Below are 19,391 nucleotides of genomic sequence, written 5' to 3' on the forward strand. Positions count from 1 at the left end.
GCAAGTTGTGCCACCCAGCGCTGCTCCACAGCTCCCAACTTCGCTGTCTGTAAATGCACCAAAGGATTATTGTCCGTAATCACCGTTACCTTAGCACCCCAGAGGTAGTCCTTAAACTTCTCGCTCAGGGCCCACTTCAGGGCCAGCAGTTCCAGTTTGAATGAGCTGTAGTTTGCATCGTTCCTCTCAGCTGGGTGGAGGCTTCGGCTTGCGTAGGCGATCACCCGTTCTGTTCCCGCTTGTCGTTGGGCCAAGACCGCCCCCAACCCCAGGTTGCTAGCGTCTGTATACAAGAGAAATGGTTGAGTAAAGTCTGCATAGGCCAAGATAGGAGCCTGTAACAATTCCTGTTTCAATCTCTGAAATGCCCCCTCACAGGACTCATCCCAGTCAATAGGGGGTGACCCCCGTCCCCGGTTCCGCCCTGTACCGACCAGCAGCTGGTTAAGTGGCTTAGCAATCTTTGAAAAATCTTTTATGAACCGTCTGTAGTATCCCACAAACCCTAGAAATGACCGTACTTGCCTCACAGTCTTGGGTGCACTCCAATCTCTTACCGCAGAGACCTTCCCAGGGTCTACGGCCACCCCAGCAGCGCTGACCACGTGACCCAGGAACTGGACTTCTCGCCTCAACAGATGGCATTTATCGGGTTGCAACTTCAGCCCATATTTCTCCATCGCCTGGAAAACCTCTTCGAGGTGTCGGAGGTGGGAATCGAAATCTGGGGAGTACACAATTACATCATCTAAATATACCAAGACTGACTCCATTAACTGACCTCCAAGACAGCGCTGCATCAGGCGTTGGAACGTGGCTGGGGCGTTACAGAGCCCGAAGGGCATCCGTTCCCACTCGAATAATCCAAACGGGGTCGTGAAGGCGGTCTTCTCCCTATCGGCCTCGCCCACTGGCACCTGCCAATACCCACTGGCCAGATCCAGAGTGGAGTACCAAGCAGACCGCGTGAGACCGGCAAGGGAGTCTTCGATCCGGGGTAGGGGAAAAGCGTCTTTTTTGGTCACCAGGTTGAGCTTACGATAGTCCACACAAAACCTCCAAGCTCCCGACTTTTTCTGCACAAGCACGATGGGGGCTGCCCATGGGCTACTGCTTTCCCGGACGATGCCCCGCCCCAGCATGCCCTGCAATAGTGAGCGTACCTCTGTATACAAGGTGGGTGGGATCGGCCGGTACCTCTCCCTACTGGGTCCTGCATCTCCAGTCGGAATATGATGTTCCACCACCTTAGTGCATCCGTAATCCTCCTCGTGTCTTGCAAACACATGTTGCCATTTCTGAAGGAGGGCTTGGAGTCTTTGTGTCTGCGCCTGTTCCAACTTTTCCCCTTGCAGGGACTCACCTGCCAGGTGCCTCGGCACGTCCCTCCCCCCGTTGTTCGAAGGGGCTTCCGTCTGTGTCAGGGCCACCTCGATGACAGTGGGGCACACCTGACGGAAACTAACATCTCTCTCCTCCCTCACCTGATGGGGTGCAACCCCCGTTAGTCGGGCCAGCCGCTGGTGTCGGTGTAAGTGTACTGGATAGGGGTGGTCATTTCGAACCTTTACAGGGACCCTCCCCCGGTGGACCGCCGCTAGGCCTCGTGCTACTTCCACTTGGGGGCAATCGGCGTGGGGTTCAACCAATACCCACTCTTCGGGGCCAACTCCTCGGGGGGCCACTCTCACCCACACCATGGCCTCACTCCTAAGGGGGATAGATAAAGCAAAGCGACACATCACTCTTCCTACCTCTTCCCGGCCTCTGCGGACCTGGGTCATCTGGACCCGACGACAGTCGGCGACTACTCGCTCCCATAGGGGCCTCTCGACAGGGGAGATCCTAGGGCCGGGCTTAGCCCGAAATAACTCCTCCCAACACTCGGAGAGGACGTTCATACCTAATAGGGCTCGATGGACACCCAAACACCTGTCTTCCACGATGATCACCCCTTTTTGGGGAACTAACACCCCGTGAACTTCTAAGTCCGTCAGCCGGTAGCCAATGTAAGGAATCTCTAGGCCGTTGGCGCCCCGCAACGTCAGCCAGGGGGCCTCTCCTCCTTGGGTTCTCTGCTTCCCGAATACTTCCTGCGAGAGACTCTCTGCAAACAATGTCACTTGAGAGCCCGTATCTACCAGGCACTGTACTGTCTTGCCACATACCTTTACCTCCGCCATTGGGCTATGCCCAACCATCTGGTCTCTAGAATTATCACGTCTTCCCGGGTCTTCTCGAGGGGTCCCGGCCACACGACCCACTGTGGCCGGTCGTCCTAAAAACCCCCTTCCGATGCCCTGCGAGGCCCACACTGACGGCTATAATGCCCTGGTTCTCCACAACGATTGCAGATTGGCCGCCCTTGGTCATCCCACTCGAAGCGGGGCCGGTTAAAACAGTTCGGGCGTCCCGGTGGCTCTCGGCCCCTCTCAGAGTAGACTCGCTCTCGGGGTGCCGGCCTCGGTTCCTCTCGCGCCCTACCTTGGCGAAGTTTTCCCAGGAGAGTCTTAGATAGTTCCGACATCTGCTCTCGGACGTCTTTCAACAACTCTACTCTCAGGGCTTGCTTCCAATCTGCGTGTTCAGGTGGCGCTGCTGTGTTTCCACTTACGACTGCACATACAGGGGTTTCACTTACTTCGACCTCATCGCCCTCCAAGGCCAGCGCCTCCTTCTTTAGGTCTTCAAAGGTGAGCCCGGAGTCCCTCCGAAACTGGACCCTCAGACTTTGTCTCACGGGGCCCTCTTTCATCCCCAGGAGGAACTGATCACGTAACAAAGTCTCTCCGTCTCCTAGCCCATGGTCTCGTCGGGCCTGCAGGCGAGTGAACTGCTCTCGCAGCCTGAGGGCAAAAGCTCTAATAGGTTGTCGGGGGCCTTGCTTACAATTAAAAAATTGTGAACGGAGGACAGCTACGGGGGTATGGTCACCATATTGTTCGGTAAGGAACTGGAACACAGTCTGGGCGGTGGCTCTGATTGCTTCGGGGGCGGCTTGTACCTCTCGCCGTGCTTCTCCCTCTAGGGAGTTCAACACAAACTGGAGCCGCTGGGCGGCGCTAAGGCCCTGTAAGTCGGCCAAGTACTCCAATTGGGCCTTCCATTCGGTCAGCCGTACCTCCGACTCTGCTCCTCCATATTTCTGGATCCATGGGCTTCCCATGATGATAGACGTGGCACGGGGTGGGGCTGCAGGCCCCGCGTTGTCAGTCATTGGGTGACCTTGGTTACTCAACTCGAGGTGGGGCCCTGCCGACTACGCCAAAATCTGTCACCACCAGGGGCTGGCTATGTTAAACTAAAGCCACGCCCCTTTGCAACTCCCACCTCGAGGAGGTCCCCAAAGCCAACCCAATGACCAGACAAACACGGGAACAGGTAAGTAAAATTTAAAACAAGCTTTATTTGATTTAAATACTTAAAAGAACTGGGGAATCGGGGAAAGGGGGATTTAAAACTAATAGGCTTCTTCTCCTCCCTCCAGGGAGACTACAGCCACGGGCAGACAGGGGCAAGGGCAACAGGGGTGCCAACCACCATAAGCCGGGGGAAAAAGGGAAACGTCAGGCTCCGGCCTGGACCCTGCTAACCGTGGCGCCCTCCTTCTTTCCTGGAGGCAGAACAATTTCGGTGTGACTGGTAGGAGATTTTCCACTGTCTGTGTGCCTTTCCTCGGTTCGGCAGGGGGTCCTCGCCCCGCGTGCCTTCACGTTCCCCGTCGTACGTCCACCCTCGTTCTCCTTGTTCCCCACAGGTGATCACTGCGACACAGAAGCACTGTTAGCTTGGACTTTGTATATTCCTCACCGGTTCTGCTGTTTACAGCTCTCGGGGTAGGTAGCACGTTACACAGTCTGTTCTCCAATTGTTCACTCTCGTCTTCCTTTCTCTCCCAGGCGGCCACTAAGACACAAAGACACTGTTACTTGGACTTCGAGTCTTTCTCACCGGCTCTGCTGCTTACAGCTCTCTGGGTAGGTATCACATTACACAGTCTGGTCTCCAATTGTTCACTCTCGTTTTCCTTTCTCTCCACAGGCGGCCACTAGAACACAAAGACACTGTTACTTGGACTTCGAGTATTTCTCACCGGCTCTGCTGCTTACAGCTCTCTGGGTAGGTATCACGTTCACAGTCTGTCCTTCAATTATTCACTCTCGTTCTTCTCTCTCTCCACAGGTGGCCGCTAGGACACAAAGACACTGTTACTGAGACTTCGAGTATTTCTCACCGGCTCTGCTGTTTACAGCTTTCTGGGTAGGTATCACGTTCACAGTCTGTTCTTCAATTATTCACTCTCGTTCTTCTCTCTCTCCACAGATGGCCGCTAGGACACAAAGACACTGTTACTGAGACTTCGAGTATTTCTCACCGGCTCTGCTGTTTACAGCTTTCTGGGCAGGTATCACGTTCACAGTCTGTCCTTCAATTATTCACTCTCGTTCTTCTCTCTCTCCACAGATGGCCGCTAGGACACAAAGACACTGTTACTGAGACTTCGAGTATTTCTCACCGGCTCTGCTGTTTACAGCTTTCTGGGTAGGTATCACGTTCACAGTCTGTTCTTCAATTATTCACTCTCGTTCTTCTCTCTCTCCACAGATGGCCGCTAGGACACAAAGACACTGTTACTGAGACTTCGAGTATTTCTCACCGGCTCTGCTGTTTACAGCTCCCTGGGTAGGTATGGTTTCCTCCGTAGGTCAGCAGAGGGGCGAAGGTCACACACCACCTCACCGGGTCGAGCGCTGCCCTATCTCCACTGCCCGTAGGCCGATCGAATCCTGGACAGGGGCGCCCCTTTGTAGAGACCGCGGGGGCGGCGGACCCTTTCGCCTCTGACTCTGCGACAAGACAGACACAGGTAAGTTTACACCACGAATATTTCCAATATTTTACTCACAGTCACTGACAGCTCTTGGTCTGCGTCCCTTCGTACTCCGAAACAGCACACTACGTATGGTAGCAGTAATTTCTGAGGTCGTTAGCCTCTCCGTCCTCTGCCCAGTAGAAGAAATGGATGATGCGGGGCTTCGTCTAACAAGACACACAGCAACCCACAGCAAATACACAGCACCACTCCAACGTGAAAAGCTTATTAATTGCAAAGTCTCACTCACCACACTATAAGTGCAACACAACAAGGGAAGCGCCCGGTGTCCCCCACTGCGCTTGGGCTGAGATAGGGGCGATGGAAAATACGACCAAAATAAAGTCTCGTTGCTGTGGCTGTTTGGATTTACACTTCTAACGGCTCGCCCACCACACTATTGTAGGGGTAGGGCCGCCCTCCTTCTCCTGGAGGTTTCCAACGGTTACACAGGTTAATTTCTGCAAGTTACTTCACACCAAAAGGGTATACTCACAGCGGATAGCCTTTGTTTACGTTGTACAACAAGGTCAGTTTTCTTCCTGCTTTACTCCTTCAGAAGTACTGGTTAGACCAAGGTTCCTTTTTACCCATAGGATTTTCCGTTTACTCCAGCAGGTCCACCGTAAACTACAACGAGAGAGGGAGAGAGAGAGAAATACGGACAGCCACCACGTCTAACAATGAGCACAGCTCCGTTCCTCAGCACACACTACGACCCTCAACTGTGATCTAACTGTGCTTTTTATACTCCTCTCTGTACTCCAGTTATCCAATTGCCCGGCGATCTCTTTAACTAGGCACAGCTGTGCCCAATCGGCTGATTACAGCCTTCGCGAAGCTGCCGGATGTCCGGTGTTTCTGTTCTCCGGTCTGGACGAAAACATCCGGGCGGAACCAAACTTCCTCAACTTTTGGTTCCGCCCTGAAAGATCGTCACCCCGTGACACACACAAACTTCCTATGGTACTTCTTTTTGGCAGTGATTGCTGTTTCAACACAATTCACAACAGAGTATTATAATGAATGACAAAAACAAGACATAAAACAACAGGATGAACAACAAATGATGGCCTCCTGACCTACAGAATTTGGAGAGCTCCTTACTCTGGACCCCAACACATTTACCTAAACGTGGTTACACTCAGGTTGCCTCTTGTGTGACCTGTCCCGACAGGTTTTTGTGAGCTCCCTAGCTCTGGACCCCAACACACTAAGCAAAAAGTCTTAACTTAATTCTTTATAAGAAAAACTCAGTGACAAAGTGAGACAATCAAAAACCCCTCCAAGAGGCACTTAATGATAATCTGCTTTTCCAACATCTGACTCCTTTCTTTATACACTTGACTTCATAAGTACTGAAATGACATACACTCTGCTTATTGGTTCTTTTGGCCTTGGCCAACCACATTTAGGTTATTATTGTGTGTTTTTATAATTGTAGCAAAGCACAGCTGGACTAAACCTAACCAAGAAACAAAACTTTCGGTGTGTCCCACTGCTTTGTGACAGAATATATTGGTGGAAACAATAAATGTATAACCAATATTAAAACCAATAAAACCCACCAAACAAAAACTACCATAGATTCTTATTGGAATCCTTTAGAATTTTTTGACAAGGGCGAGTAAGTAATGGAATTTTGGTGTATTCTAGTAATACAAACATACACATATAAATGTTGCTTTCTGTGTAAAAGTAAAATGTTTTACTGTTTTCCTGAGACATGGGAATATATTACAAAAAAGTGCGGAAGGGTGCTCACACATAAATGCCGTCACAATACTTCCTAGGGGCGCAGGGACAGATCCATCATAGAAGCAACCTAGCACCAGGTAATTTTTAACCCAGTGGCATGTTCTGTCCAATATTTACTCAGCATGGGTTACAAACAGCCCAGCATTCAGAGTAAGGCTGTAGTTTACTACCGTTTATGGCACAGTTACATCAGACAAGTTCATTTATTAGTCAAATACTTATGGTCTCATGAAAAGTTCAGTTTATTTTCATGGTAATAGATTTTGCAGTCTTTCTTCATAACAGCAAGGTAACATTGCATTTGTACCATCTTGAATATACCATCAATGTTCATAAGGCAATAAAAGGAAAATATTATTAAAAAAACTATTATTACAAACCATTATAAATGAGTATTTTATGCTGGGCTTTTGTCAATTATTAAGGTCATGCTTCAGTTTATCCTTTGTTTTTGCAAACAAAATAAAGTATAATTTTGAAAAAAAAAATATTTACTCAAGGTACAAAGATATATATACATGATTAAAAGAAAAAAAAAATCAGAGACCTCTTTATACGATACATATCACTGACCATGCAATATAGTGTAAAGAACTTTATGAAATCCTTATGTTGGTTCCACTTGATCTCAAAAGAATTCTATAATATTTTACAAGTTGGCAAATTTTGTAAGAAGTAAATCATACAAAAACATATGAATATGATACAGAAAAACAATAACGAAACCTCACCCCTAACCCCAACGTCATAAGGACAAAAGCAAACGTACAAACATGTACAAATGTGGTCGTATGAATTAACAAGAATTAGACACCTTATAAAAGACATGAATTGCCATGTATTGTTGGTTGGTTTTTGTAATATAAAATTGTAATTGTAATTTAATGTGAGTGCTTTTTTTACAAATTATGCCAAGTGTTATTTGTTCAGTAGACACTAAAAAAATAGTGACTGCGGTTACATCCACTGAGTGGCAAAAGACAGAGCGGCAGAATTTGTGTACAATGATCTTTGCTCCAGTCAAAAACAGTCTAAAGATTTAGTAAAAAGGAAGAATTATTTTAAACTGACACAGTAGCTACAGTTTTAAAGCATTTTACACAACAGTCACTTCTCATCAAGACTTTAAATTTAGCAAACCCCATTTAACATGTATTTGTGATTCAACCCCATACCATTGCAAGACATGGAATGGCTCCCAATCCTGAAATGTTTATACACTTAACCAGTTGGTAAAAACATAAATAACACGATGCATCAAATAGCATAATAGCCAAATTGTTTTGAACAGGTACACTATATGATGCGACTAAGCATTAAGGTCACCAGTAGGCAGAGCTGGGTAGATTACTATTATACGTTATCAGTTACTGATTATGAATTACATGACAAAATGTGTAGTCAGTAATATAATCTCTAAATTGGTAACATAATCTGACTACTTTTGGATTACAGTTAGATTACTTTTGACAAATATTTTTTGATTTCAAATATATAAAGAGGAAAAAAAATATATTAAATTATTTTTCACCAACAAGAGCCTTAAAAACTAATTTTTAAAGTGCAATGGACGGTCAGTTAATACTTCAGAATATTAACACTGATTTACTTTGCTATTAGTGTCAACTGATATTAACACATTACATAAAACAAAAGCTAACTCTATAATTTAAACATAATTACTTAATTTTAAGTAAATAAAAACAAAAACAGCAACATTGCAAAAAACCTTATTGAATTTCATAAAATTCATTGGAACAACCCTGCTAGGTCTAAAATTTCAACTGACAAATAAATCTTAAGTGTTTCTTCAAGGGGACATAGAATGATTGAACAGGGTATTTATCCTTGTTCTGTGATGTGACATGTAGACAAATTTTTTTTATTTGGGTCTGTAATGCCTTAGAAGCTTCCTAAAAACCTCTCTCAGATAGCTCTGTTAAGGTGGGGGATTTTAAACAAGTGGTTTTGCACCTATTTGGCTCCCCCTACTGGCTTAACTTGCAATCTCATTACTGATTGGCTGACTTTGCTGCCACTCAAAAAATGTAGCCAATTATTTTAAAGTGGAGAGGCAGTGAGATGCTTGTGATGTCATAAGCATCAGTTTTTCAGATTGGGCCGTTTTCTGGCTGACATTTCTAAAAGAGGAATTTCTATGAGACTGAGATGTTTAGCATGTCTAGCACTTTTTGTATGTTCGTGAATGCGGGTAGACTACCATTATTCAACAAAGACAAGGTAAAACTGGTTTTTCATTCTCTGTCCCCTTTCAAACTGCGAGTTTCTTTAAAAAGAATTGGTGTCTATACATGCAGACAGTGATCAAACACTGAGTGCTCCTCCATTTTGCATTTTGTCTCGTCGTTGCTTCTCTCCTGTATTATTCCACACCCCTCTCCCACGGAAAAACTCAAACAATTATGAACATATATAAGCGGTAGGTAAATTTGTTTTTAAAATGTAAAAAATAAAAATAGGAGATTTACTAAATAGAGCTTATGCACATGACATCACCTTCGGTGAAAGTGACTGCGGTTACTGGCACTGAGTTGCAAAAGACAGAGCGGCAGAATTTGTTTACAACATGGGGAAACATGGGGAAAACGCGTCTAAACGCGTCCAGATTACATATAATCCGTTACTACCCAGCTCTGCCAGTAGGTTTGTGAGGTCAAGTTTCAGAAGGTACGTTCTAGCTTGATTTTGCCTGCAGAAATCTGTTCTAAAGCTCTTTGTATTCTAACTTTGGGTAACACTTTATTTTGATGGTCCCCCTATAGATAGTCTGTTGGCTATCAGTTACTTTTCAACTAACTATCTAGTTACTCTCATCAGTATAATATCTATAGATGGTCTATTACATGTTTCTGTAACAATCATTAAACTGTCTGTAACATGTAAACGGCTAATAAACATTTTGTCAGGAAACTGTTAGTAATGTGCTGTCAATTAAAGATGAACATGTTCAACAGCGTATTAGCAGACACGCAACAAATCTTCAGTAACTTTTCAGTAATTCAAGTACAGCAAAGAGAATTTTTGTCAATATTTAGTTAATATTCAATGTATCAACAGACTTTCAGTAAGCATTCAGTTGACTATAAGTAGCAATTCAACATTTTTCAAATAAACTTTTAAGTATACTAACCAATGTATCAACAGACTTTCAGTAAGCATTCAGTTGACTATAAGTAGCAACTCATCATTATTTTAAATTAACTTTAGGCATACTAACCAATGTATCAACAGACTTTCAGTAAGCATTCAGTTGACTATAAGTAGCAACTCATCATTATTTTAAATTAACTTTAGGCATACTAACCAATGTATCAACAGACTTTCAGTAAGCATTCAGTTGATTATAAGTAGCAACTCATCATTATTTTAAATTAACTTTAGGCATACTAACCAATGTATCAACAGACTTTCAGTAAGCATTCAGTTGACTATAAGTAGCAAATCATCATATTTTAAATTATCTTTAGGCATATCAGGCTGCTAAAACTCCATCTTTTGCAAGTATTTTCAGAAATGCGTTACTTACTGTTTGTTACATATAAATTAACTTTCAGTAGAGAGTCATTTTACTTGGAGGTAAATTCATCTTTTCATCTCTTGCCACATTAGGCCCATCAAAATGAAGTGAAAATCTTAGGGATGCTGTTGAATGACTCTTACATCAGACAACATGGCTACTAGTCAGGGGATTTTCAGCAGACTGTCAATAGACAGTAAACATCATCACTACTAAATATCTGTTATTAGACAAGAAAAATAACAGCAAAACAGAACAAGTACATAGATGCTGAACAAGGAAAATATGCAGACTCATTTGTTTGTCCAATCAACTCCTTTTAATGACCTTTCACTTTTTTACACTGATGTATGTGCATCTGTAGTAAATCAAAAGGTATGTAAAAACATGAAAATATTGTACAAGTCAAAACAACAGTTAGAGAAACACAAATTCAAACAAAAAAGAAAATAGAAAAAGTCAGTGATAAAACTGAGTAATATCATGCAAAAGCCTCCCAAGAATTCCCTGTCTATGTCTCCTGCCTAACCAATAAGTCCATTCAATATATATCAGATGGTTTTTGAGAGACTTCTCTGACCGATTTGCACGCAACCTCCACACTTCCCTTTTGAAGTTTGTCCATGCCCTTTCAATGTTTTGTGTATGTACCCCTGTCAATGGGTTTACAAAATTAATGCTGTGGTTCACTGTGTGGTGTTGATATCCTCTCTCTGGAAGACTTGAGTATGCACGCCATTCATCACTATGAATAATGCTGCCTCGTTTTACATGTTTCTCAATGATTGGTAAGAGGGTTGTCTTGTCCCGTTTGTCCACCAACCGCAGTACTGGTTTTCGGGAGGGCAAAATCTCAACCATTCCGAATACCCAGCTTTTTCTTCTCCATGCACCCCCCAAACGCCCTCTCCCATACTGAAAAAGAATAAAATAAATGTCAAACACTATTTTTTTTAGAAATCAAACGCAATAGCTTCAAATAATTCTCAAGACTTTTACTTCTGTGATAATTCAGATATTTGGTGCACAACAAGTACTGTATAGGGGTGAATAATGACCAAAATCTTATCAAAATATGTGCCATTTTATTTATTGATAATGATATCATGATATACTTATTTTTTTCTTTAAATGGGTTTATTTTTGATACCATAGAATGTCCATAATTATTTTCACTAGTGTCAATATCACAAAAAACTAATAGAAACCTAAAAAGACAAACTCAAGCTCACCCAAGATAAGTTAACAGTCAGTGATGAAATAAACTTTTACAAGCATTAAGATAAAAACTATAATAAACACAAAGAAGTGCTTCATTGTAAACTAATAATAAACAAGTCAAGTGCATAGTCTTCACTGAATAAATGGTACAATATGTATTTTTAATACATTGCATTTTAACTGGATGAAGAAAACACATTTTACAAGCACATATTTGGTATTTTAAGAGTTTGATTACGTGAACGGTGTCATTTTTGTCTGTAGAGTTTAGAGAGACAAAAGGTTGACCTCTGGGTCCACTCAACCCTCTATTTTTTTATAGTGTCTCAGTCTACATTTCATTTGAATTTGGTCTTTTAGAAGGCCAAACAAATAATAAAATTAGGGATGCACGATATATCGACCGGCATATCGTTATCGGCCGATAACTGCTTATTTTTAATATTATCGGTTATCGGTCTGATAGCAAAATCAGGCCGATAAATGAAAGCCGATAAATTATGGATTATTTTGGTTTGTTGAACCACTTCACTTGCTCATTGCTGGCCATGTGGAGTTTTGATTGGTGCTTTCTGTGACATAGCACGAAGATGACACGTGTTGCGGGCTTAAGAAGAGTATGCTAGTCTAGCGCAAAGACAAGTTTTTAATTGTGAAAATAATATGAATATTTATCGGCCTATATATATATATATATATATATATATATATATATATATATATATATATATATCGTTTATCGGCCCCCAAATTTAAAGAGTTATCCGTTATCGGTATCAGAACAAATTTCCATATCGGTGCATCCCTAAATAAAATGAAAAATAATTAAATAAAATAATTATCCAATTAAGCCAAAACTTATCTCGAAACTGTTTTGCCTCTATTACTGCCTAAAAAGTGGACCATGCAACTGCATAGCTAGTTAGCCAGCTAGTCCAGATGAAAAATTAAACTTAAAACATATTTTTTCTATTGTTTTGTCCCAGTATCTAATATACTGTACACAATGACAGTTTGGAAAGTCTGCGCGTTGAAGTGATTACAGTAATGTGATAACTAGCCCCTTAATGTGAATTTAGCAGATGAACCCTGCCAAAAATTCTGATTTTATCCCCGGAACATGGAAAAAAACCCTCCAGATGTGATTGGGTTAGTTTGTGGCTAGTTTTGAGTTGTATTTAGTTGTCTCATATTTTTGTATGTCGACTGCATTGTTATGGCTTAAAACGCTTGTTTAAAGTTTTTGTGACCATACATGCAGCAGAGCAAGGGATGCAACGATTACAGATTTTGTTGGTGTGATTATATTAATTAATTCATTAATTCCACAACATTCATGTATACAATCACAAACACACCTTTGAACAATTGTGAAATATATATTTTTTTCAGGTTTTTTTTACATTTCTCTTGGAGTAGAGAACTTTTAATTTTGGCCTGAGAAAATGTCTCTTACTTTGGTTTGTTTTTTTAAGTGAAAATTATAAGAACCACTCAAAACTAATAATAAAACAGGGTCTGTTTTGGAAACAGCACTGTGTTGGTTTGTGGATCCGGGACCTGTGGGCAGGAGTAGGCATGAGGCGGTTCCGGTTTCAAGGTATACCGGGGTTTTAAACAGTCAATGTTCTGTATTCTAAAATGTTCTGTGATATCGTTTCCAAGGTATGAGTTGTGTTTTACAAAATTCATTAAATCCTTAAAGCATAACTAAACCCCTGGTCAGAGCCTGACTCCACCCACTGGCAATATTTGAAAAATGCAAGAAAAGTGGGCAGATCCCAACGGAGATAGAGGGGACGAACTAAGCTTGTACCAAGTGTGTGGTGAGATCGTAAAAAGGGCGTGGTGAGCTTGAACCTGCTTACATCACAAGTTATTTTTTGGACTCAACATCCAATTGGAAAATTCAACTGCAGTAGCCACTGTTCAACCTGAAGCACAGAAGTTTTTACACCATATATTGTCGTATTGAAACACTTAATATCCAAATGTCAAAAAACTTACTAAAATCAATGAACAGCACTAATAACGCCCCATTCTTACAAATCATTAACTAAAACAAGTTGGTTTAGGGTTTAGTTACTCTTTAAGTCATGTTACAGTAATTGATTTAATGTTTACATTTAATATCAAGGCTCCAGACTAACTTTTTCACAAGGAGCACAGTGACCGTCGTCAAATCACCGGAAGAAAAATGCACGACAACATAATTCTGAATGTTCGAAATGGGGGAGGGGTTTGAGAGTTTGATTGACAGCTGCACAGGATGAGTTAACGTTAGCCTGCTTTGCTCGTGTTCATAATAACAACAACATGATAATAACTTTCTACGTAGTATGTTTACACAGAAAAAGCAACAACTAAGCCAAATTATGTTTTAGATATTTTGACCATTTTACATTACCTGAGTCCGCGGAAAAACTGGCCTGAAAACAGTACTCGAAATCTTCCTTACGAAAATGCTGGCTGCATATTCAAATTTTCGAGTAATCTGTTGTGTCAACTGAGGGTCGCATTGATGTAAACAATAAAAACTCCCGGTGGCCTGAATTTGTTGTCCTTACATCCACATACTACACAGGTTCTAGTCTTCTTTTATCTAGAGTTTTGGTAATTTCCTTTTGGTGATTTATTACAGAGACAGTAAAAGCGGAGTTACTCTATGGTGAGGTTCGTCTACCGGCTAAGTTCAAGTTGACTTGAGTTGATCTGAGAGCTGGTTGAGCGGTAAAAGTTATTAGGCTTGTTTAACTTTATGTGGCGCCACAAGAATCGACAGCTGGATGACGTCAAAGTACCGCAAGTCTCACGGAACTTGGATGTCATCTGGCTGTCGGTTCTTGCAGCACCGCATGAGGTCGAACAAACCTGAAGACTGCATCGATCAGCGGTTAGAGGGTAGAGCTAATGATTCAGTTTCGTGCAGTGCATTCTGGTTAATTGAGTCCATCAAAGACCGTTACGAAAATTCAGCTGCAACACACTAATCTAATAATCAAAATTGTGCAAATTTCTTTTTGTCCCATGTAAAATCAAATGGACATAAATTACCCATGATAACAAGCTAAAATGTCTAGGGTTCAATTCCGCTTTAAGGTTATCGTACCGCCAAGATCTCATACCGGCCTAGGCAGGAGGTTTTGTTTGTAGTGATGCATGGACTGATTGGAGTGTGGCTCTGTTTCACACATGCATGCACACACAAACAAGATGCACAAACCAACAACAGACGCACTTCGTATTTCACAGGGCCTTGTCATACAATGCACCAACCAGCCTGCATCAGACAAGCACACAAACACAACCGCGCCACTTGGTGGTTTATGAGTCTGGTGTGTGTGTATGAAACAGAAACACACGGCTGTTACAAAGCCTTTACAATTAGTAAACATGACATTTTAAAGCGTAGTTAAAAGTAAAACCGGTTAATCGCTGCATCCCTAAGCAGAGCAACATCATGCCAGCGAGAAACCAAGTTAGGGTGCACTCAACACTATGCAAACCAAAACGCACCCGGGCACGTTTGACCCTCAAAGCCTGGTTCGTTTGACTAGTGTGATCGCTCTGTACCGCGCACAGGCACAGTTTGGTTAAATCGCGCCCTGGCCGGCTTGCAGAGGTGGGCTGGAGTGCGATGGGCTGGAGCGCGGTTCAAAAGGAGAGCAGTCACTTGCACGACCACTCAACTTCATGATGCGTGCAGCAGGTTTATGTGAATGTATAAGCTACACACGTGACAGACCAACTAAGCAATACGATAGACGTGAGAGGGCTGCATGTCATCGCGCACCAAACAACTCTAGATAAAAAACACAGACTTAACATTATGAGGGGTTCCAGTGTTAAGAGAGCGCTTTACTTCCTGCTTTGTTCAAAACAATCGCATCGTAATGAAGAAAGCGCACCCAGGCTCGGATCAATAAAAGTACAGTGTGAGTGTGTGCTTCTGGAGGATTACACTCGCACTTGTGTACAGTTTGGTTTGGATAGTGTGAGTGGGGCCTTAGAGACCATAGTCCAAAATCCATCTGACAAATGATCACCGGTAAATTGCCCATCCCTAAGTAGTTCACCTGCTTTCTCTGGCACAGGCAAATTGATGTCATTTAAAAACAAGTATTTTCTGGGTATTTAAATCAAGATTGTGATCTTCTTATAGTTAATCCTGTAGCTCTACCAAATGTTATTGTCTTATAAAAAGTGTCTATTTACAAACAATGCAAAAATGTGTTTCTTATATCAACACATCCACATTAGAAGAAAATATATGTTTTCTGAATTCAAAACTTACTTTTCGTCTGTGGCGAAACTTGCTTTCATCAATGTGTACACATACATTGAGCCCACCAACTTTTTGCCCTCTTTTTTTCCTGAACCTTCGCATACTTCTCACACATACACTGCGCAATTTCATGGACATCTTGGACAGAGTTGCACTACTCTTTGAGATGTTATCTTGGATCATATCCACCTGTCTCAAATGAAGACCCTGTGAAAATCTAAACATAATGCAATGCAATATTATTGTACAAGGGCAGAATCAAAAATGTAATGTTCAGACAGTGATGGATAAAAACGCACTAGAGATAACAAACAATATAAACTTACCTGTGTATATACTTCATCCAACTAAAAAGGCTTGCATGGGATTTGGAAAAAATTGAGTTGGTCCTAATGCTTTTTCTCTTTCGTCCGCATGACTTTTTGCACTGCCTGCAATTGAACAGTTTTTATATGAAGTATATTAGAGTCAGGGTAGCTTTATTGTCAACACTATAGACCCCTTCAAGGTTTGTAAACATTGAATGACTATCGGGTGCGCGAGCAGCATGGGGTCAAACTGTTCATACAATCGAGGCTTTAAAATTTAATCTAACAGGGCTGAAAAATGATGACTTACCTCAAATGAAGTGAGCACTACAATCACAAGCCTCTTTGATATTTGTATTGTTCCAGTCTGCACATTAATAGCTTGCAGCCGCAGATGTTGTATTTTTTTTGTTTTTAAGATTCTGCATGAATCGCGAAAACTTAACGTAAGACCTGGCGCGATTTTCAGAGCCCACGACGTAAGTAGGCATTTTTACGATACCGAATAACACGCAACTCAATCTGCTGTAATTACTTTTCTGACCCCGAGATGCGCAGTGAGAACCGCCTGTGACGTGAACCGTGAAGAGGTCTATACAACCTGTACACAGCGAAACGAAACAGTGTTCCCCTAAGGCCATGTTTACATTAATGCATTCATGTTTTAAAACGCATTACTTATTGACACGGCGCGTTTTTCCACCAAAGTTCAAATTTTTCATGCTTAGAATAGACCCTTTTACTGTTTGTACACAATGACGACATGGCAACTTATGCGCGTGCAGTTTGGCAACAGAAGTATGGCAAGAATCAGCAGTGAAACAACACAGACAGAGAAAGTTATTTTAAAAAGTTGACTTTATCAACTTTTTCAACACAGCTACCAGATCCGTGTACTATAGACCCCTTCACGGTTCACGTCACAGGCAGTTCCCACTGCGCATGTCGGGGTCAGAAAAGTCATTACAGCAGATAGAGTTGCGTATTATTCGGTATTGTCAAAAATGCCTACTTACGTCGTGGGCTGTGAAAATCGCACCAGGTCTTCCGTTAAGTTTTCGCGATTCATCTCAAAAACAAAAAAATACAACATCTGCATCTGCAAGCAATTAACGTGCAGACTGGGACAATGCAAATATCAAAGAGGCTTGTGTTTGTAGTGCTCACTTCATTTGAGGCAAGTCATCATTTTTCAGCCCTGTTAGATTAAATTATAAAGCCTAAATGGTATGAACAGTTTGACCCCATGCTGCGCGCACACCCGATAGTCATTCAATGTTCACAAACCTTGAAGGGGTCTATATTACCTATGCCTACAGTAAGTTATACCTACCACATAATATTACAATAGGTACACGGTAGTTATAAAATACATCCAGTCAGTGGTGTAGTCTAGATTTTTGTAGTGAGTATACTGTGATTTTTCCCTCTCATCCTTATGCTCACTCGTCCCAGCGCGACACCTCATAAGCACCACCACACTCACAGATGCATACAGTATGGATCTTCATGTAACTAAGAGCATTCTGAAAGTGTACTCATGAACACATAAACTGAAAGTGTTCTCAACATGTCAGTTTATTATAAGAAAAAAAAGACTTTAACAGCCAATGGGTTTACAGCTGGGGAAACTGGACTGATTTTTAGACTGGTTTAGTATTAATCAACATCTAACTGAGGGACAAAAGTTACTTAACTGTTAATTAAAATTAAATTAACTGTTAACAATCTTCAATCCGTGGCAAACACATGCATTGAAGGTGAAAAAAATATCCACTCCTTCAATAGCTATTATCCGACAACTATTGATAACATTACCATGTGTAATTTAATGGTGTAAATGTTTTTAATTAATACACATTTAAGATGACCATGAATTAACTCTTATTTGCATAGTCAATGATATAAAAGCGTATTTTTGCATATAATATAAGCATTGTCTAAAACTGAAAATAGGCTTATACTTAATTATTATTACAAGACCATCTAGCCTAATATTTGCAACTCTGAACTGAACATCAACGCAGACATGAATTTCCTCACAGAAGTTTAAGATCATATACATCTTGAACGTAGATATATAAATGAACACAGAGAAGGGAAGTTTAACACTGTGAAGCACAAGCAAACATGCAGAGCAACTGAAGGCAGCTAAAAACCATCAGGATATAATCACGGGCTTATTTTATTGCATTTGGAGCCTTACCTCCAGATAAAGTAATAAACTGGACTGATGATTTAAATGTTGTTTACTCACATGTGCGTTGTAAACTCTATGGATTTTATGTTGCAGCACTGCTTCACTTGTTCACTTCTCCACATGGACTGTATGTTGTTTACAGTGTCGCGTGAGCAGCTACACTCCAGGTTCGACTTCATTTGGCGTAAAGCAGACCTCTTGGTGATGTCAAAGTACCGCGAGAGCGATTCAAAGCAGATTTCTCCATGTGATAACTGGGTCTCTCTCGCGGTACTTTGCTATCACTCGCTTGTGGCGCAACACCAGTCTGCTCCCCAGTCACTTTCGCGTCAATAATTTGATTTCATAGAAATTAATACGCCGATCGGATCGCGCAGTTCGACAGGAAGTATATAGCCTATTATGTATTTCAACCAACCCGCTAAAGTAGCAAGTGTAGCATGCTAATGGTCAGTGCTTCACATGTATATTATGACTAAAAGTTTAAAAATGTCACAAAACCATGCTGTTACGCATCCTCGCGCTATTTTTAGTGGGTATACGGAAATCCTTGACAATTTCTAGTGGGTATACGGCGTAGTCCTGCGTATCACGTAGACTACACCACTGCCTCCAGTATAAATACTTTGTTCACAATATTGTTCATATTGTTAAACGTGAGTTTAACTGGTTACTTTCCACCCCTGCCAATTAGCTAAATGAATGAATTACTAAAGGAATGAACAAACAAAGAAAATCTCATACTTACCAGATGTAACCATCTTTACAAGAAGAGATCACCATTTTCATGCGTTTCTTGCATCGCATGCATTTCGTTTTTCCTTTGAGTAATCTTTTTCTTTGCATCCACCTTATTAGTTTCAGACGTGACTTGCTCGTTTCACTAACATAAACTTTCTCAATGAGTCCTCTCAATAACCTACTCATCATTACATGTTAAAATGTAAAATTATATACATTTATACCTTTAACTAATTTTAGTTTCTAAGCTTAATTTATTTAGCGTACTGTCTCTCTGTTGTTGACGCGCTTTCTGTTTACGCAGTACATGTCAGGCGCGAAAGGACAAATCCGGAAATGGGCGGGGCGGCCAAGTTATTTTTGGATTTTTTTATAAAATAATAAACATTATACTTTTTGATTTACCTACTTTAATTGCTAATCAATTATAAGGTTTATGTCTTTTTTTAAATTATTTATGAGTTTCT

General features: G+C 41.6%; 1 protein-coding gene and 1 long non-coding RNA gene across 2 annotated transcripts in view; both read right to left on the reverse strand.

The window, feature by feature from the left end:
- Positions 1-6,759: 6,759 nt before the first annotated feature.
- prkx (protein kinase X-linked) overlaps positions 6,760-19,391 on the reverse strand; it is a 374,991-nt gene continuing 362,359 nt past the window's right edge. The window contains exon 9 of the mRNA XM_065254896.2: positions 6,760-9,373. The gene's annotated coding sequence lies outside the window, so the exon portion shown is untranslated. The remainder of the gene's footprint in view (positions 9,374-19,391) is intronic.
- LOC135772975 (uncharacterized) lies at positions 10,494-19,228 on the reverse strand. The gene is made up of 4 exons (XR_010543320.2): positions 18,932-19,228; positions 16,002-16,106; positions 15,685-15,892; positions 10,494-11,084 (listed from the first exon to the last, which is right to left on the reverse strand). It is a non-coding gene; the product is annotated as an uncharacterized lncRNA (long non-coding RNA).

This window comes from Paramisgurnus dabryanus, chromosome 4 (assembly GCF_030506205.2).
Source record: "Paramisgurnus dabryanus chromosome 4, PD_genome_1.1, whole genome shotgun sequence".
In the NCBI taxonomy this organism is placed as follows: domain Eukaryota; kingdom Metazoa; phylum Chordata; class Actinopteri; order Cypriniformes; family Cobitidae; genus Paramisgurnus; species Paramisgurnus dabryanus.